Source organism: Protopterus annectens, chromosome 5.part1, assembly GCF_019279795.1.
Source record: "Protopterus annectens isolate FY-2018-M chromosome 5.part1, PAN1.0, whole genome shotgun sequence".
Classification (NCBI taxonomy): domain Eukaryota; kingdom Metazoa; phylum Chordata; order Ceratodontiformes; family Protopteridae; genus Protopterus; species Protopterus annectens.
The window spans coordinates 30799559-30818846 of record NC_056736.1 but is presented as its reverse complement, the minus strand read 5'-3'; positions in this window follow the sequence as shown (position 1 = coordinate 30818846).

The following is a 19288-nucleotide window of genomic DNA, read 5'->3' as shown; positions in this document are numbered from 1 at the left end:
AAGTTATGTAAGTGTTTTGGAGAGGTGGCATAAGAATGTATTTTTAGCCTCTCCACGGCTAAATTAGTTTTGTGATTTAAGATTTCAATATATCTTTTATTTAAGTCTTCTATTGTCTTCTTATTCTCTAATAAATTAGGAGATTTTTTAGATTTAAATAATGTGAGATTCCTTTGTAGTTCTTGAAGTTCTGATTCCCATTCCTTGATTTTATTTTTATACCAAGCAATTGTTTTTCATAGATATAAGCTTTTAATGAATCCCATACCATTACTATATTCACTTCCGAGTTGTAGTTTACATCTACAAAGAAATTGAGTTAATTCACTAACCATTGCTTAAATTCTTTAATTTGTGTAATATATGAAGGAATTCTAGTAAGAAAAGCAAGTGATTTAAAATTTATTTGCACTTTTAGAACTAGAGAATTATGATCTGAGAGGGGGCAAAGAATTATTGTAAAGGAAGTAATTTTTGTTTGAAGATCCTGGGAAATGTATATCTTATCAGTTCTGGTTTGGGTACCATATCTACAATCTTGATGGGAGAATACCAAGGAATTACTATCTATAACATTAAAGATATATTTTAATTTTAAGGATTCCGTCCATTTTTTTAGTAATTTTGCAGTAGCTGTTAGACGTGGAGATTTTTTATTAGTAGTTTCAAACATATCTTTAATACAATTAAAGTCCCTCCCATTATTAAATTACCTTTAAATATGCTTGTAATTTGATCTAAATTCTTTTTGACTGTCCCTATCCCAATACCCAGAAACCAATATAGGTTTACTAGTGTCCACAACCTATTACTAAACTTCAGAATGACTATAGCTATAAGGCCTTCATTATCTATATATTTATGTATTATTTCAGGATTTAATGAATTGTTTCTCCATAGAGTTATTACCCCCCTCTTCTTTGTTTTAAAATTGGAACATGCTAAGGTCTTGAACTCACTTGGGTTCCATGTGAAATTATCATTGCTCTTGAAATGTGTTTCCTGTAAAAAAAATTATTTGTGATCTATTTAAGTTTAGATATCTTAGTAAGTTAGATCTTTTATTTGGACTATTTAGCCCATTAATGTTTAACGATAATATAGAAAGGTCCATATCAAATTATTTTGAGGAAATATTTAAAGGTGTCATTGACTTTACCTGAAATCATCCCCTCCTTAAATAATAAAGTATTATTGATTAGTACATAATCAATTATCTCAGTGAAGCATGTTATCACTAATAACCAGATATGAGGAGATAAAAATGTGAAAATAGACTTGTGACAACAATAAATGCACTGCAGGAGGTGAAAACAAAGCGCCAGACTTCCAACTGTAAAAAACAGAATTTATTGAGTAACTGACAACAATGGCAAAATGCTTAACGAATCAGCGCATTCTTCATCTATTCATACAGACTTCATCAGACAAACAGATAATTACTAACGTCAGTTATATACTAACCTAAACATTTAAATTATCCAATGGCATCTAAATATAGTAAAACTCATTAATATGTAAACATACCTCACAAATACTGTCACCAAGGCACAAGCTGTTTAAACAACTTGCCAAATTTAAATGAATGGCTGAGGCAAAAAGTTGCCTTTAATGACATTAATACTGTGAAAGATGACATTAGTTTATCCTATGCTGGTAACTTGCAAAAGTTAAATGATTTATTGTTTAAAAATAAGTCATTAGACATGGATAATGCTTATTTGAAAGAATGTATACAGCTAAAAATTGTACCTAAGGGTTTACGTGTTTGGAAGTTCCCAAATAATGTTAAGGAGGGGACAAAATATTATGATGAGTTAATTAGTATGTTTGATGGTTGGGGCTTCGGCCTCATGAGAGCAATCATCAGAAATAATGAATATGAAATGAATGTGTTGATGGAACAAATTGATACTATTAATGGAAATATTATTAATGATCTTTTATTTACAGTCAATGAAGAGAGAAATAAGTATTTTGACTTGAGGAAACAAATAGATAATAAATGTGTTAGAATTCTTAATAGGAAAAAAAGAAAAAAATTTAGGGATAAATTTGAGTATGAAAATCATACTTATTAACCAAAACCAATAATCATGTTTAATTACACTACAGATATATACACAGGTGGTGATGGAGTTAAGCAGGATGGTATGCCAGATACTTCAACAAACCCTGCCCAGAAAATCACTCCACTGTCAGCCAACTTCCCGAAATAGGAACAATCGCAAAGCCATTCCAAGTAACAACTATTTCAGTAATGCAGCCATCTAAGAAACCCAAACCCTACTTTCAGTAACAATTTTTTCCTCTAGCTGCAACAATAGTCCCAGTCCTTGCAGCAAGCACATAATGACAGACCGGACAAGATTTCAAATAGGACATATTCCTTGTGTACAATCTTTCTTCATCAGTGCATCTGAGGCAAGAAGCAAAAAAAAATGTTTTTCGCCATAATACCAACAGCGATGATTACAGCAATACTCCCAGAAGCATACACATTGTTTAAGGCCATTGCGAAGACCCCAGCTAATTATCAATGACTGCAATGTATATATTATGCAATAGGCTGTGGGCAGTATAAAAAAGGTCAAAATAAATAGGTATGCAATAATTGTCATTTATGCCAGGGAAGGAAGTTGGTGTTTTAATACTGTAATGAATATAACTTAATGTGTAGTCTATGTGTATTTGCAGTTCATTAGATCACCTCTTCCATACAGTACTCTAATGCATCGTCCAAAGGCAGGACATTTATTTTTGCTTAATTCAAATAATTCTATACTGTTCCCGATCACAGTATGTTAGTTACTAACTGATCTAACATTTTAACATGGAATGAAATTTAGGTAGCATATTTACAATGTAAAAACAAAAATAGAGACAAATAAATAAATAACTGTTTTATATGCACTTAGACTGATAACCACACACCAGTTTGGAACAATCAAAGCCAATCAAATAAAACATATATATATTTACTCTACCATTACTAAATGATAAGCAAGATAGACTCCAGATTTATATTATAGACAATTTACTGCATGTAATAACTGTAACTCGAAACGAGTCTCTTTCTTAACATCCTCATTCACATCAGCAATGAGGAAATACCTTCTTTTTACTTTAATTTTAACTGACAGATCTCAATAGCATTTCTCCATTTAAGAATGGGAACGTTTTGTAGCTACGAGGAACATTTCATTAATATAGTCTAAAAAGGCTATAAGTGCTACTGTATGAGACTCAGACTGAAAATAACAATAAGCATTTTAATAAAGGAAAATTAATTAATTAAATAATAGACATGACACTAGTAGGCTGAAAAACATAGTTATAAAACATAATAATTTAACTTTGATATTACTAGAATAAATAAATAGCTATATTAAGTAGACATTTTTAACATTTATTTATTAAAACAAAGAGAAGAAGAGAAACTTAATAGGATGATAAGACATGTATAAATAGTTATAGGAAACATACCTTTTCTTGTGTATATATATATATATATATATATATATATATATATATATATATATATATATATATATATATATATATGTTGTGAATAAATGCATGAGATTAAAGGTATTAATACATAGTGAGACCATTTAGATGCTTTTAATAGTTAGGTTGCAGTTGACACTTTGAGAGATTTCATAGAAGTTGGTACTTGGATTCGGTTTTCTGTTTCTTTTTTTTTACATCAGTCCAGCCATTTTTGTCAGTGGTTCTCTTCAGGGATGGTGATGCCCATTCCATATCTTCAGAAATGGTTATAATGTTATTGTTTTGAATGAAATGCCCGGCTTCTTCCAGAGTGTTGAAGGTTGTCATCTCACTTAGGTGCATTATTTTAATTTTTTGCAAGAAAGGCTATTTGAACTTTAATATTCTGTTTTAGAGTTTTTATTAGAGGACATACCTTTTTTCTCTGTTCCAGCACTTTAGTGGAATAGTCATTGTCATGTCTTATTATGTTCTGGTTATATTTTATAGGACTTTTCCTCCAAGATGTTTTAACACCAGTTCTTTGTCCATAAAAGATAAAAATTTTACTATAATTGATCTTGGTGGTACGATGGATGTTGATGAAGTTGTTGCTGAAGTTCTATTCACCAGAGCACAATGGGCCCTTTCTATTCCAAAGGAAAAACCTTCTTTAAGATTTAGAACCTCTGGTATCCAAGAGTTTAGGAAATATATAGTATCCGCTCCTTCTGTTTTCTCTGGTAAACCAAAAATCCTGATGTTTGACCTTCTCTCTCTGTTTTCAAGACCATCTAGTTTGTTAGATAACCAAGTATTTTGCTTCAAGAAAAACTCAGTGTTTCCTCCTCTTTGAGCCTTTGATCAATGTCAGTCAAAGAAGTTTCAATGCTTGTTAACTTTGACTGGTGTTGCTGAAGTATTTCTTTGAAGACTTCTGTTTGCTTATGTGAGTTCTCTTCTAGGTTCTGTAGATTAATGTTAAAATCATCCATTTTTGTTCATAATTCTTGTAATGTGGTAATCACCAGTTGTAGTTCCTTTTTTAGTGTCAAGTCAGCATGAGAATTATTTAGGTTGGTCATCTCTTCAGATGCTGTGTATAGACTTCTAAGTAATTTGACAGGAAATTTATTTTAGAAATCCACCAAAATGTGTATTTGGTTGCTTTAGGCTGTTAACTAAATATCTGTATTAGTTTTGTTAGTAATAGTTATTTTAATTTCCTGAATTTAGTACTAATCTATGGAGCTCCAAAAAATGCTGATTTTCAGTTAGCCATTCAGGCTCCGCCCCCTCTAACTATACATTTCTTGGCATTAAGCTTGAGCCCATGGCTATGGCACCAAACATCTGTTTCCGTAAGGCCCTTTTGTAGAATATCCACATAATTTGGGGATTCAGTAATGGCTCCCAGTCTGCAGTCATCTGCGAACGATGTTAGCCAGAGTCCCTTAGTGCTGGCCTGTACTTCAGAGAAATAAATGCCAAACAAGAGCAGTCCCAGGACTGAACTCTGAGGTATTCCACTTGTCACTTGTCTGGAGCTGGATTTGGAGACGGCTACTTTTACAGTCTGGGTTCTGTCAGTAAGCAGGTTGGCAACCCATTGAGTGATGTAGGGATTTATGCCCAACTTAATAAGTTTAATTTATATTTATTTTCCAGCAGAGGTCATTGTACCATTCAGTACAAGATCTAAACCTAGGATAACATGACACTCATCAGGGCATGGCAAGCACCACCAAGGAAAGCCCATGAAACCATGTCACTCCCTCCAATGACTCTGGTGAGCGGCATCTAGCATAAAATCACTACAAGACTGTCCAACACCAACAATAGAAATTAACACCTAATGCATAAGTTGTGTGTCAAAATCCCAGCCATCATGAGATGAACTTAAGTCATTGCAAAGTGAAAGGAGCCCACAACAAAACAAAGGGAACATGTTATTTACCTGTGCAAATATTTTCATCAGAGATCATAGTACTGTTTAGCAACAAGATGTAACCCAGGGCAACATGGGTCCAACACCACCAATGTCTAGCAGGAGGAATATCTCCCCTAACACCACCCATACCAAAGCAAATATGGTCAGCCAAGCGGTATGCTCACACCAAATATGTAGCTGAACAAATAGCCTTTTTTTCCAGTTTTGGAGTGGCAGAAGAGCCAGTCTGTCACTTGAGCAGAAAATAGATGCACAGACGGACTTGTTAGATGAGCAACCAGTTTTAATGAGGGCAGTATTTTATGCTCAAAAGGTTAACCGTGCATGAAACACTTGCTTTAGTACATAATTGTACGAGCACAAAACAAGACAGCCCCAAGAACACAGCCAAGTATTGCTTAGACATTACAGTGGTCCCTCTCAACCAACAGGAAGTCATACCTCCCAACCTCCTGGCACAGGAAATCAAGAAAGTATGAACAAACACCTGACTGAATAGGGAGAGAAAGGCACAACATAGGGATAGATCTTAAATATCGCTATAATCTACTTATAAAGTTGCTAGCATAACAGGGTTGTGATACCTTACCTTTTTTTTTTTTTTGACTTGGTTCTAAAACTGGAATGTTTTTCAATAGGAAGATATTTTGATCCTCCGATCATGCCAGTAATGCCAGAAAACCACAAGTTCATGATAAATTGACAAGGCAAAATCTGGATGTTCTGAAAAAATCTGGACGACAAAAGCCCGCCACTAGACTGAGAGGTCATGCAACACCCAACACCGGCAGGTATTTCACAGCCCCAGACATGGGTCTACAGACTAGAAAAACCATCCTCACCTCAAAAAAAACTTTTACTGTCCATAAACAACAATGTGACTGACGATTTCCTTCCCCATGTCACCCCAACCCAAAAAGGCCATGCAGAAACCAAAACGAAACCCCACAAGAAGAGGCAACGTGTGGCCAACTACAAAGCACTGAACACCAAATCAAATAATGCCTGAGGCCACTATCAGCATGATGCCTCATAGAAGCAGCAACTCCCTGACAGACCCCCACAATAGAACACAACTAAAACTGTACCACTATCCCATACTCTGCACAATAAAAGCAATCAATCACAGAGCCAATATACCCCCCCCAAAAGAAAATTAATAATTCACACAGTGTGTCCCACTCTCACGCAAAGCATACCTGTTCTCCAAAATACCTACAGGTCATCTCGGATGTAAGCTTGCTTTAGCAAGTTCATGCCAAAATGTGATTCCTTACCCAGTTACATTTGCCTAAACCCCTCAAATCCCTTCTACCCTTACCTCATTTCCTCCCAATCATCCCTCTTTCCTATTTAACTCTTTCATCCCCCCACCCACAACTCCCACTAATATATTTATCTAACCCCCTTCTGAAGATGTCCCTGGACAAATTGGTTTATTACCAAATCTCATTTAACAAGACTACTTTTTCCCTAAAAATAACAGCAAGTAAATGGAAGGAAAAGACCTTTTAGCTGACTGCCGCTCAAATAATAAAGGTTTATTTCCAAAAGGTAGGCGCTTTCATCCTCTAGTTACTGGTCTTCATCAGAACAAATACCCATAATCCCACAACTGGTTTTATGCACTAAAATTAAATTAAAACCATTTGCCTCATAAATCAATTAGTAGACCCACTTCCCAAAAGAATCAATTTGAAATTAAAACCACAATACATTCTAACAGCAAACAACTAACAATGTATAGCTAAAAGTGCAGAACATGTTATTGTAAACCAACTCCTACCTAATTAAGGTTAAAAACATATAGATTAGATGTATAAATAAATGCAATCATTTAACTTAGTGTTTCTAAAGCAGGTACAAAACATACCCTGATGAATATTTTTAATAACTAGTTAAAAATAATAACTTAAAATATATCTATACTATAGTAAAAAAAATAAAAGTAATAAAAGGCAACCAAACAGGCAGTTTTTATAAATAAAGGGACATTAACAATAATAATTGCTGGGGCACAAAAGAAGCTTACAAAAAAGTAATAATCAGCCCTCAACTTTAACATACTAGAAGTAGACACATTTTCATTTAATCCAAGGCTGGGTGGCATTCACCCTCAGCTGCCACTTCAACTCAAGGAATTCTAAAAAATCATCACTAGGGCCGCCTTGATCACCTAAATTAACCTGATCAATAATTGGTGGGTCGGGTTCAATTTAATGTGTCTATACAGACCGTTGTTTTCATCATTTTTCCTGATGTCATAAATGTGTTGATATATACTTTGCCTGCACATACGTTTCATTTTTCCAACGTAAAATGCAGGACAAAGAATACATAAACCCAAATAAATCACCCCCATAGTAGAACATGTAAACCTATGATTGGGTTTGATTGTACCAAACCCCTCCACATAAAAAGAAGAACCTTCTAGTACATATTTGCATTGATTGCAATTCCTACACTTAATCATCCTTCCTACATGCCCTGGTAAAACCAGTCTTTCCAAAATCAACTTAAAACTGGGTGCTTTTTTATATACCACTACAGTTTTTTTTGCCCACTAAGCTAAAATGTTTATGGTTAATTTCAAAAATGGTCCAATTATTTTCCAAAATCTATTTAAGACCCTCAAATTCATTTGTAAAAGTCAAAACCATCCTATAATTAAACTGTCTACCTCTATTCACACCCAGCAATGGTACAAAGGATACTGGATTTTTCTAAAAGGAGAATGGAATGGCCTGTAGACCTTTTTACACAAACCTCTTAATGGATTGTACTTAAAAATACTTCTGGATACCCCCTCCTAAAGAACGTCCCTCTAAGTATTTCTAGCTCAACATGGAAAACATCATCATTTGAAACCATCTGTGCTAGTCTAACACATTGGCCTTTAACTATTGACTTCTTTTGATGCAATGGGTGTATACTCTTGAAATGTAAGACAGAATTAGAATAACTTGGTTTCCAATAAATAGTTGAATCAAACCCTTCTTTTCATAATGTTTAAAAAGGGTAATATCCAAAAAATGTACTGTGACCCCCTGTATGTCCATAGTGAAATTCAAAAAGCTATTTCTGCTTTGTGATGTGAGTTACTTGAACTTTTAATTAGAGACTATGATAGACAAATTGGTGAGTTAAACATTTTTATTAATAATATTAATGAAAACATGCACAATGATTATTTGACAGTAAAATTGGTGAATACAATGCTATGCTTAGAGACATTGAGAATGATATATCTGCTTTGAAAAGTAAAAAAGCAAAGCAATTGGAAAGAGGTAGGACTGAGTATGAAAAAGGTTCTCTTTATCCACCACCCCCTAATTTGGGTAATGGGACTTATGAAGTCCGAACTGAACAGAAAACCGAAGGGTAATAATGTGACTGATACGGTTAGTTCTATTTTGTATGTTAATGAACCTGATCTCTCTTTAGGGAACCCTCCAATGAGATGGTCACAGAGACTTATGGAGGGAGGTGAGCAGAGCCAGGTTCAACAAGTACCAATGAACCTTTGGGAAGAAGCTACATATTATCCCGGGGGGGGGGGGTAAGAGGAGACAAAGTGGTGAGACAAGAACAAATATGAGGGGCAGGGTAAATTTCAGCAATAGAGTACCCAACAGTTACGCTATTGTACACAATGACCAAGGTGACTTCAAGATGTACAAATATAGTGATTTAGATATTGGGTCTACCTGGGTGAACCTCTTTGAGAGGGGGTTTACTTTTGTACCACTGCTAACATAAAAATTGAGGAAGCTTTGATCCAGTTGAAACTTTACACTAGGAAAATTAATTTACTTTTTTTTTCAAAGATAATCCACAATTTGAACAATGTACCACAAACAATACTTTAAAGAGACCAAGTGTGTTTAATCGACCACTTCATCCTACAGTGATACTTTCTGAGAAGCTATGTGAGTTTAATTTCAGGAATCATCTTAAAGCATCCCATAGCAAGGTATGCCACCACAATTTAAGTGACACAGAACAATATTTACTGAATGAGATTTTGAACAACAAAGAAGTTACAGTAATGAAACATGATAAAGGGGGAGGATTGGTGGTTATGGATAGGAATTATTATGTTAACAAAATGCTCAATATTTTATACTCAGACACTTATGTTGAGGCGTCCATCAATGAAATTAATATTGCATACCACAAAATTGATCTCATTCAAGAAAAAATGGTCTTGAATGCACAAATCTCTACCAATCCACATCACTACCTTCATAATTGCAGCCCTAAAATCCCCACAATGTTTGGGATCCTAAAAAGGTACATAAATGTGCCTCAGACCCCCCCTTATGTCCCATTGTCGATGCCAAGGCATCTAAAACATTTTGTATTGCAAAATGTATTGATTTCTACACCAAGACTGTGTTAGATTCTAATTCTGCTTTACTTAGAGACTCCTGGGACTTCCTTGGTAGAGTGTCTGATGATTTGTTTAGGGAGAACATTATTTTTGTCACTATTGATAAACAAGACCTGTTCTCAGTCATTCCACATGCGACTAGGGTGGAATGGTTTTATGATTATTTGAGACTTAACACTATTATTTGCCCTAGTAGGTTGAAAGTCCTTAGAGAGCTTATCAAAAGTGTCTTGGAAAACAACTTTTTAACATTTGAAGGGCAATACTTTAGACAAAAAGTGGGAGTAGACATGGGGGCAGGTTGTGCCCCCACGTTTGCTACTGCTGTCCTTTCCTTTAAGGAGTGGAATTACTGTATGTGATCAATTCTGAGTTTAAGGACAGTTGGATATTCGACAGGCAGTTTTTAGATGACATTATTTTTTTTCTGGGTTGATACTGAAGAGAGATTGTAGATATTTTTTGATTACTTACAAAGCACCACTAGCTTTTTGAATTTCAATATGGACATACAGGGGGTCACAGTACATTTTTTGGATATTACCCTTTTCAAATGTTATGAAAAGAAGGGGTTTGATTCAACTGTTTATCAGAAACCAAGTTATTCTAATTCCCTCTTACATTTTGAGAGTATGCACCCATTGCATCAAAAGATGTCAATACTTAAAGGCCAATGTGTTAGACTAGCATGGATGGTCTCAAACAATGATGTTTTCCACGTTGAACTAGAAAAACCTCAGAGGGATGTTCTCTAGAAGAAGGTATCAAGAAGTATTTTTAAGTAAAATCTTTAAAGTGGTCTGTGTAAAAAGGTCTACAGGCCATTTCTTTCCCCTTTTAGAAAATCCAGCATCCCTTGTACCATTGCTAGTAAAGGAGTAACACAAGAAATGGGTGTGAATAGAGGTCGGCAGTTTAATTATGGGATGGTTTTGACTGTTACAAGTGAATTTGAGGGTCTTAAGAGATTTTGGAAAAGACTTGGCCCATTTTTGAAATGAACCATAAACATTTTAGCTTAGTGGGCAAAAAACCTATAGTGGTGTATAAAAAAGCACCCAGTTTTAAGTTGATTTTGGAAATACTGATTTTACCAGGGCATGTAGGAAGGATGGTCAAGTGTGGAAACTGCAATCAATGCAAATATTTACTAGAAGGTTCTTCTTTTTATGTGGAGGGGTTTGGTACAATCAAACTCAATCATAGGTTTACATGTTCTAGGAAGGGGTGCTTTATTTGGGTTATGTATACTTTGTCCTGCATTTTACATTGGAAAAATGAAACATATGTGCAGGCAAAGGATATATCAACACATTTATGACATCAGGAAAAATGATGAAAACAATGCCTTGTATAGACACATTTAATTGAACCCGACCCACCGATTCAAGTTTTATGTTCTAGAACAAGTTAATGTAGGTGATCGCAGTGGCCCTAGTTATGATTTTTTAGAATTCCTTGAGTTGAAGTGGCAGCTGAGGGTGAATGCCACCCAGCCCCCGGATTAAATGAAAATGTGTCTATTTCCAGTATGTTAAAGCTGAGGGCTGGTTATTACTTTTTGTAAGCTTCTTTTGTACCCAGCAATTATTATTGTTAATGTTCCACTATAAAGTGTCTGAATAGTTGCTTTTCATTACTTTTATTTTTTGCTATAATATAGATATATTTTTAGGCTATTATTTTGACTAGTTATTAAAAATATTCATCAGGGTACATTTTGTACCTGGTTTAGAAACACTGGGTTACATGACTGAATTTATTTATACATCTAATCTATATGTTTTTAACCTTAGTTAGGTAGGAACTGGTTTACAATAACATGTTTTGCCCTTTTAGCTATACATTGTTAGTTGTTTTTTATTAGAATGTATTGTGGTTATAATTTCAAGTTGATTCTCTTGAGAACTGCATCTGCTAATTGATTTATGAGGAAAATGGTTTACATTTAATTTTTAATGCATAAATGGACCTGCAGGGTTGTGGGTAATGGTTCTGATGAAGTTCAGTAACTAGAGGATGAAAGAACTCAACTTTTGGAAATAAACTTTTATTGTTTGATTGGCACTCGGCTCTGAGGTCTTTTCCCTCCATTTACTTGTTCTTGGTTAGTGGAGGGTTTCCCTAAAATTCACTTTCAATGACTATGTTGTGAAGTCAATAAAATTTAATTTAGTTCCTCAAAAGACAAACCTGATTACAGCAAAAGTCTCATCAAAAATAACAGTTTCTACTCTTTAGACACATCAAGCACAATACTTAAGAGGATTTTTTTGTGATATTGCTGTCTCACAGTCTTGACAAAAGCATGGTTTGAAAGATGGATCGTGATACTGTCATGACCAAGGACTAGCAACATCACACACAGGTCTATATTAGAACATCGAAGTTTCACAACTTTGAATGTTCTAATATCGAATAGCGAAGCTGCGGAATGCTGAATTTCTTCCTAGGGAAGGAATTTGGTTGGCCATTCCTGTGGCTTAGCTATGCTCAGCACTGATGTAAGGTTACGGGTCAGGTAAATGTGCGATTATGTGGACGTGAGGGTTAGGGCGGGGTAGATGAGTTAGGGTTAGGATGCGCGTGAGGTGAGTGTGCAATAATGACGGACCTTAGGGTTAGGGTTTGGGTTAAGGTAAGTGGATAGCTAGTGGTGTGTGTACAGTTTAGTGTAGGGTTAAATGTAGGATTTTTGGTGTATGTGTGTGGATTTCTGTTTGTTTGGTATGTTTGTGTTGTGTGTATGTGTGTCACAACATTGAATTTTTTCCCTGGGAAAAAAAATTGCTGTTCTGCATGTTTGATATTGTCAGCGTTAGCTGAATAGGGGTCGATATTAGAACATTCAACATTTTAAAAAGTCGATGTTCTAATATAGACCCATCACACACAGCCTTCATTAGGGACTGTACACCTTATTGCAAAGATTTGGAGGTGAAACTAGCATCTTTTTTGTTTAAAATCATGTCAGACACTTGTTTATTGAAGTTTTTCCCTCCTTCGTTATGACTATTGACTGACCTTGATATAGTAGCAGAATATGTTAATGTGAGGATGCCATGCAGCCAGTGGATCGGGTGGCCTGAGCACCATTTCACTACTGTTTTTTGCTGGTTTGCCTGCACCACAGGTGACTCCATTGCCTATATCTTCTTCACAACTTTACAAAGGAGAAGATTTTTTTCCTAACTTTAGTAATGTTTCTTTGCTCTTCCCTAGTAATAGACCAACATAACAGGGAAAGGGGATTAATAAAGTCCCATGCATTACCTTAACAGTATTTACTTGGATAATCTTCTGTAAGTTACTTTATGGAAAGGGGCCATAAGCAGTTTATTTGATGTTTTTGTACTGTATACAGTCCTGGAGGACATTTGTATTTATATTGCACTCAGAGTACTATGTTTTCATAACAGAATAAGACTACAATACAGTGTCTTCCCCATTGTGTACACATTTTTATGAATTGAAAATGGCTTTGGAATGCTGTGCTACAACATATCATCTCTTCTCCAAAGGGCACATAGTTTACAATGAAAAGTTATTGTTTATAACTCATGGGCCAGGAAAAATGTCCTTTACATTCTGACAGTGCATTTGTCTTTAATGTTAGAATGAAGTGGTAGTTTTCTCATGTGCTGATGTGTTGCTCACAATTACATAGATGAACCTCAGAATCAGCATTAAATATGTAAACTGTTTATAAAGAATTAGATTTTCTGTAGGTAATGTTACATTTCTGCCATCTCTGTAAAGCATGCTAACCTTCCATCACTGTGATGCAGACTAACCTGCGACTCCAAACACATGCAGTTTCCACCTTAAACAATGTTGTAGCAATATTCTAGCAAATATGAGCACTTGCTGCAATGGATCCCTACCTTCACATAGGATCATAGGAGGTTACTTGGCTAATGGCCCTGAGGCCCTTACAAATCTAGCCAAGAGTTTATCCCCAAAAAGAAACCTCAGTCAGCACCTGTCGACCCTGTCAAGTGAGGGATACAAGTGGAATCCCTGGAAGAAATTTGTGGTTTCCCATGCCATCATCAAAGTTGCGTTTGAACAGTGTCAGCAAGGTACTCTGTTTGACATGTATGGGAAGTCTATTCCAGAGATGGGTCAGCCTCTGATAGACAAACCTGTCTCTCCAGTAGGTTTTGTTGATGTTGCATATTGGATTCAGGCTTTTCAAGCAGGTAATGCACCAGGAGTTAGACTTATGGATATAGAGCATCTCTAGTAGGGCAGGGTCTGAGATTGCCTTATAGATAAGACACAAATCACCTCTGCGCAATCTGTATGATACAGAGTAGAGTGATAGTGATTTGAGCCTGTCCACTTAGGAAAGGTGTTGGAGGCCATGGATTCTCTTTGTGAGGGGTTTCTGTGGCCTTTCCAGTTGATGCAGATGTTTGGAGAGGTACATACCAAACAGGGTGTTATACTCAATTATTTGTCTAATGAGGGAGGAGTATAGAGAGGTAATAACCTCCTTTTTTCTGGATGCAATCCCTTTACTTATGAGATGAACCAAGTAAAAGTTTTTTTCTGACCACTGCCACTACATGATGGTCAAATGTGTGATTGTTGCCAACCTGAGTACCCAGGTCTCTCACCACAGGTTACATGCTTAGGGGATTGTCATTGATGTGGTAACCAGTAGGGGCCATGTTTTTGCCGAATGGTATAAAGATATATTTTTTGCATTTACCTTGAGGCCATGACTTTGGCAACAGTCATTTGTTGCTGTGAGACCCTCTTGCAGTATGTTAACATCATCTGGGGATTCAATGACATCACCCAACTTACAGTTTTCCACAAACATGGTCAGCCACAGGCCTTTTGTCTTTGCCTGGAACTCTGAGAAGTAGATGACAAACAGTAGTGGTCCCAGGACAGATCCTTGGGGAACTCCACTAGTGACAGGTCTGCTATTATAGGTGCAGGCATCTATTTTGACTTTGAGGGTCCTGTCAATGAGCCCAGTTGGCCACCCACCTGATGAGATCGTGATTTACATTAAGTTGTGTTAGCTTTTTGATGATGATTAGAAGTCTAGTATGTTAATATACCATGACTCATGGTTATAGCAGGAAAATGCAAACCTTTAATAAATTCTCCTTTATCATAGCTACAGAGCATGGAACAGACCTGGTACACCACTATCTCACTGTGGCAATATGTGAAAATATATGGAAGCATTGTGCACAGTCTCTTAAAGGGAACACACATGTTTTTGTATGTTCTCAGCCTTGAAAATACCACATTAAGCTCTATGAGTTAGACTTGTCATTCTTTTCTCAAAGAGTTCAGTCTTGGCTAGCCCCATTTTATATTATATCACTGAACAATGCATGCAACAGTCCCTTCTCAATGACTTCACACACACAGCAAGATATTCGCCGGATTGATTCTCAGTTGAAGTTCCTTCCGTGTGGAGTCTGCATGTCCTCCCTGCATCTGTGTGGGTTTTCTCCCATGTTCAAAGACATGCATATGGAGCATTTCTCCTCAGCCTCTGCTGAAAATTGGTTGTAACAAGTCAGACTTCCCCAGTAAATAAATGTTAAATAAATAAATAAATAAATAGATAACAACAAGTATAACTAAAACCGGTGAAGCTTTAAAATATAAGGCACACTTTGTACAATACATGGTGAAATATTCCTTTTTGCATGTGGAAAAAATAGATATAGAAATGATTGAAGCTAACTGCTGTACATACAGCATTTGTTTGTTAGTAACACTTAGAAACTACTGCTCCCTTATAGGTTTTTGGCTTTCATATGCAAAATAGGCAGGATGGAAGTACATTCATTCACACCTTGTGAAAACCTAACACAAAGCCTGATTTGGCAAATCAATTCCCAAATTCACTACTGAGCATTCCAATCTCATCCCCGTGGATTTTAGTTTGTGTGTTCCAAGATTCTAAAATGAAATTGATGTAACAAACCACATACTAATGAATGATCACGCAATGCATTGTTTATATTTTTGTTTTCTATACCATAAGTATGTTCATAAATATGTACTTTAAAATGTTATTCTGTTTTCTCCACATAGAAGGCAGAACAGTCAGAGCATATTGCAGTATCTATACTACTCCTTGTGTTGTGCAAATTCCCTTATGTAGAACAACCTTGGATTTTAAAATAGTCTCTAAATTTATGTTATGGTCATGCAAAATGTATGAACATTGGTTACAACATCCACATGGAGTAGCACCTGTTTGTTGAAAAAAATAATATCCAAAGGAACATTAACCTTCCTTTCAAAACAGATTTTTAAAATTTGGGGCTGTCTTGAAAATAAAGTTTAGTTCCGAACCTAACCGGAATTCACGTATTATAAATATCTTCCATGAACAATGTTCATAACTCTCAACAATGAAAATGTATGTATCACATATAAAGGAAGACAATGTGGGTGGCTTTGAACTTGAACAGATGTTATATGCTAGGAGACTGTGTCTTAAAATTTTAATAATTTGTAATCTCATCAAGCCATCTTTGATTAATAAGAGGCTAGCTACTTTACCTGTTAACATATCATTATATTTTGCAGATACCTATACAGTATGCTAAATTCCTGCCTCATTTATTTAACAGTATGGGGGTGCATTCTTTAGTATATGCTTTCATATCACAGTTCAGAAGTCATGAGTCAATTTATAGAGGCCAGTTGACACAAATTATGGAAAATTCTTGCTGCATCATTCGCACTTCTCACAATCCTAATTTTGTAGAGAAAGAATTTTTTTTTTCCTTGTCACACAGCATAATGGAACAACTATGGAACTCAGTGTATCTTTAGATGTAGGGAAGAAATATATTTTGGGAAATTTTCAAGCACTAACATTTGAAAAAAAAAATACTGTACTAAAAGCCAAAACAGATTTTAACAAATCAAAAATGTTAACTGAATAGCATTAAAACACAAGCGTACATTTCACACAAAGCACAGCACTAAACTTCAAACATTATTTGTAGTACTAGGAAGACTGCTGTTTAATCCTGTCTAGATGAATTCCTGGCATCTGCTGTTTTACTGGTACTCTCCCTCAATCCTTCCAGGATTTGCTATATCCTCCACAGTCTCCAAAAAAGGCAAAGAACAGGCAGAAGTGTTTCTATCAGTAAGGTACCATCATGATGGTAAGGAAGACTTTATTCTTACAGCTAACACTTAACTGTCATCTTCCACAAGCAGCTTGCAGTGACATTAGGACAGTGCATTTGTTGCATGACCACACACAACTACTATGGTTGATCTCTCTGTATTATACATTGTTGGGTAATGTCATCATATAACTTATGCACATAACATGACATTGATGTAAGGGTATAGAGCTCCTATTTCTTTACCTGGTATGTATCTTCTTTCTCCCTATTCAGAAAAGGAGGTCACTGAGTAGTGTAGCCTCTGACTAATCATCTAAGCCAATCAACAGCTTAGCAATGACATACAAGTTTATCCCTGTCATCAAGACCATATTCATCCATCCAATCACAATTTCTGCCATGTTGGTATACACAAAAGTTTAATTCCAAGTGGGTGTGCACAAACGGATGGATGAGCTTTCACAAATAATCTTCAGATCTCTCCTTCTACCCCATAAGTATACTCCTTATATAGTGGTTCCACCAATTAAATTAAATTAGAAATTTAGAACTGGTAAATAATCCATTAATATAACAAAGAAATAAGTACAAATCTCTCTCAAGTCTCTCTCTCTCAAGAATATAATGAATTCAAGTCATTATAAAAAAAATATAAATGTAAATGTACATAAAAAATATATATAAAAGTATATACTGTAAGTAGTAAGTAGTGTAGTCATAAGTAAGACATATATAACGCCAAATAAAATAACAAAATAAACTCAAATATAAAGTTAAATAAATACATTATATATATATATATAATATATATATATATATATATATATATATAAAAGTCAATAAATCCTTGTAAATATGTCAAAAAAAATGTAATGACAGAGTCATGAAATGCAATTATTTAATATTTCTGCCTAAGCCCTCTGCCTGCCTCAAATAGGATGCGCTATCATTTAAGCCATGGCCCCTGTCTGCCTTGAGTGTAATAATCCAGTCAGTCTCTTTTGCTTCAGTTACTACCTAATTACTTAATTGGAACCACTATATAAGGAGTATACTGGGGGGGCATATTGAAGGATCCGAAGAAATATTTGTTGTGCATCGTTTGTTCACTTTTGGAACACTTTTTTGTTTGTTTTTTTATCTTACTTCTGCTTCTTTTTTTGTTATTAAGTTTATTTTTTTGTTTTTTTTTCAGCTACTACTAGCTGTACTTTGTGATGGTACATGTTGGTATACAGTACAGTGTCACTTATTGCATATCACTATGTAAATGTTTCATTTATAAAAATGTTGTGTTAAAGAAATTATGGAGTTGTGCTCAGACAAAATGATGCAAACATTTGCTTTTTGAATAAGATCCAGCACGTATGGCATAATGCCATAAACCTATATAATACCTTTTGATGCACTTCAGATAAATTAAGATTCAAAGATAATACCATAAACTGAAGTATTACTTTTGCCAAATTGCCATGGTCTGGACTGAGTATTCATCAGTATTATTTAAAGTTGTTTAAGTCAATTCAGTCTGTACCTATGAAAAGTTCTATATCAATGTGGATTTACATCTGCTCTGACACTAAAAACATTGTAATAATTAGAATAAAATAATTTTATCGTGATTTTGAAGCTAAGACTGAAATGACAGATCAAGTGCATTTGTATGATGGATAACAGAAAAATTGTTACAGCATTATGAACACAATATATTCTATTCTTTTCATGAGTGTTTAAATGGGTTGTTTTTTGTTTTATTAAATGGTTTTATATTTCCAGTAATAATTTTTCAAGATATATACACATTATGGCACTCAGCTCACATTAGCATAATGTGCGGTTCACAACAGAGAGAATAGCTGCCTCTTGATGCATTTGACCTAAAAATCAAACAATACATGCAAAAAGCATTAGAGAATTTAATACTATATTGTAAAGTGATTGATATCTAAGCCATCAGTTATTACAAAACATATTCTCTGAATACTGACCTTGGGGTTCTTTTCAGCAGATAATGCAGTAATTGAGTGGGCTAACAATTAAATCAGAAAGACTTGTTGAGAAGAAATATGGAACTAAGTTTATGGGAATAAGTGTTGATACAACTAAAATCAGAAATGGAATGTGAAGCAAAGGAAAACTATATCTACTACATATAATTCCATTTGAAGTGTACAATAAATAAAAAAAAATCTTGAGGACTATTACTTGCCTTAAGTTCATGCATAGAAACTTAAATGAAATGAAACAATTGCTTTGTTTAAAGTAGAATTAGAGTGGGTGACAGTTTAACTGTCTAACATAACATTCTGATCGCATAAGTTA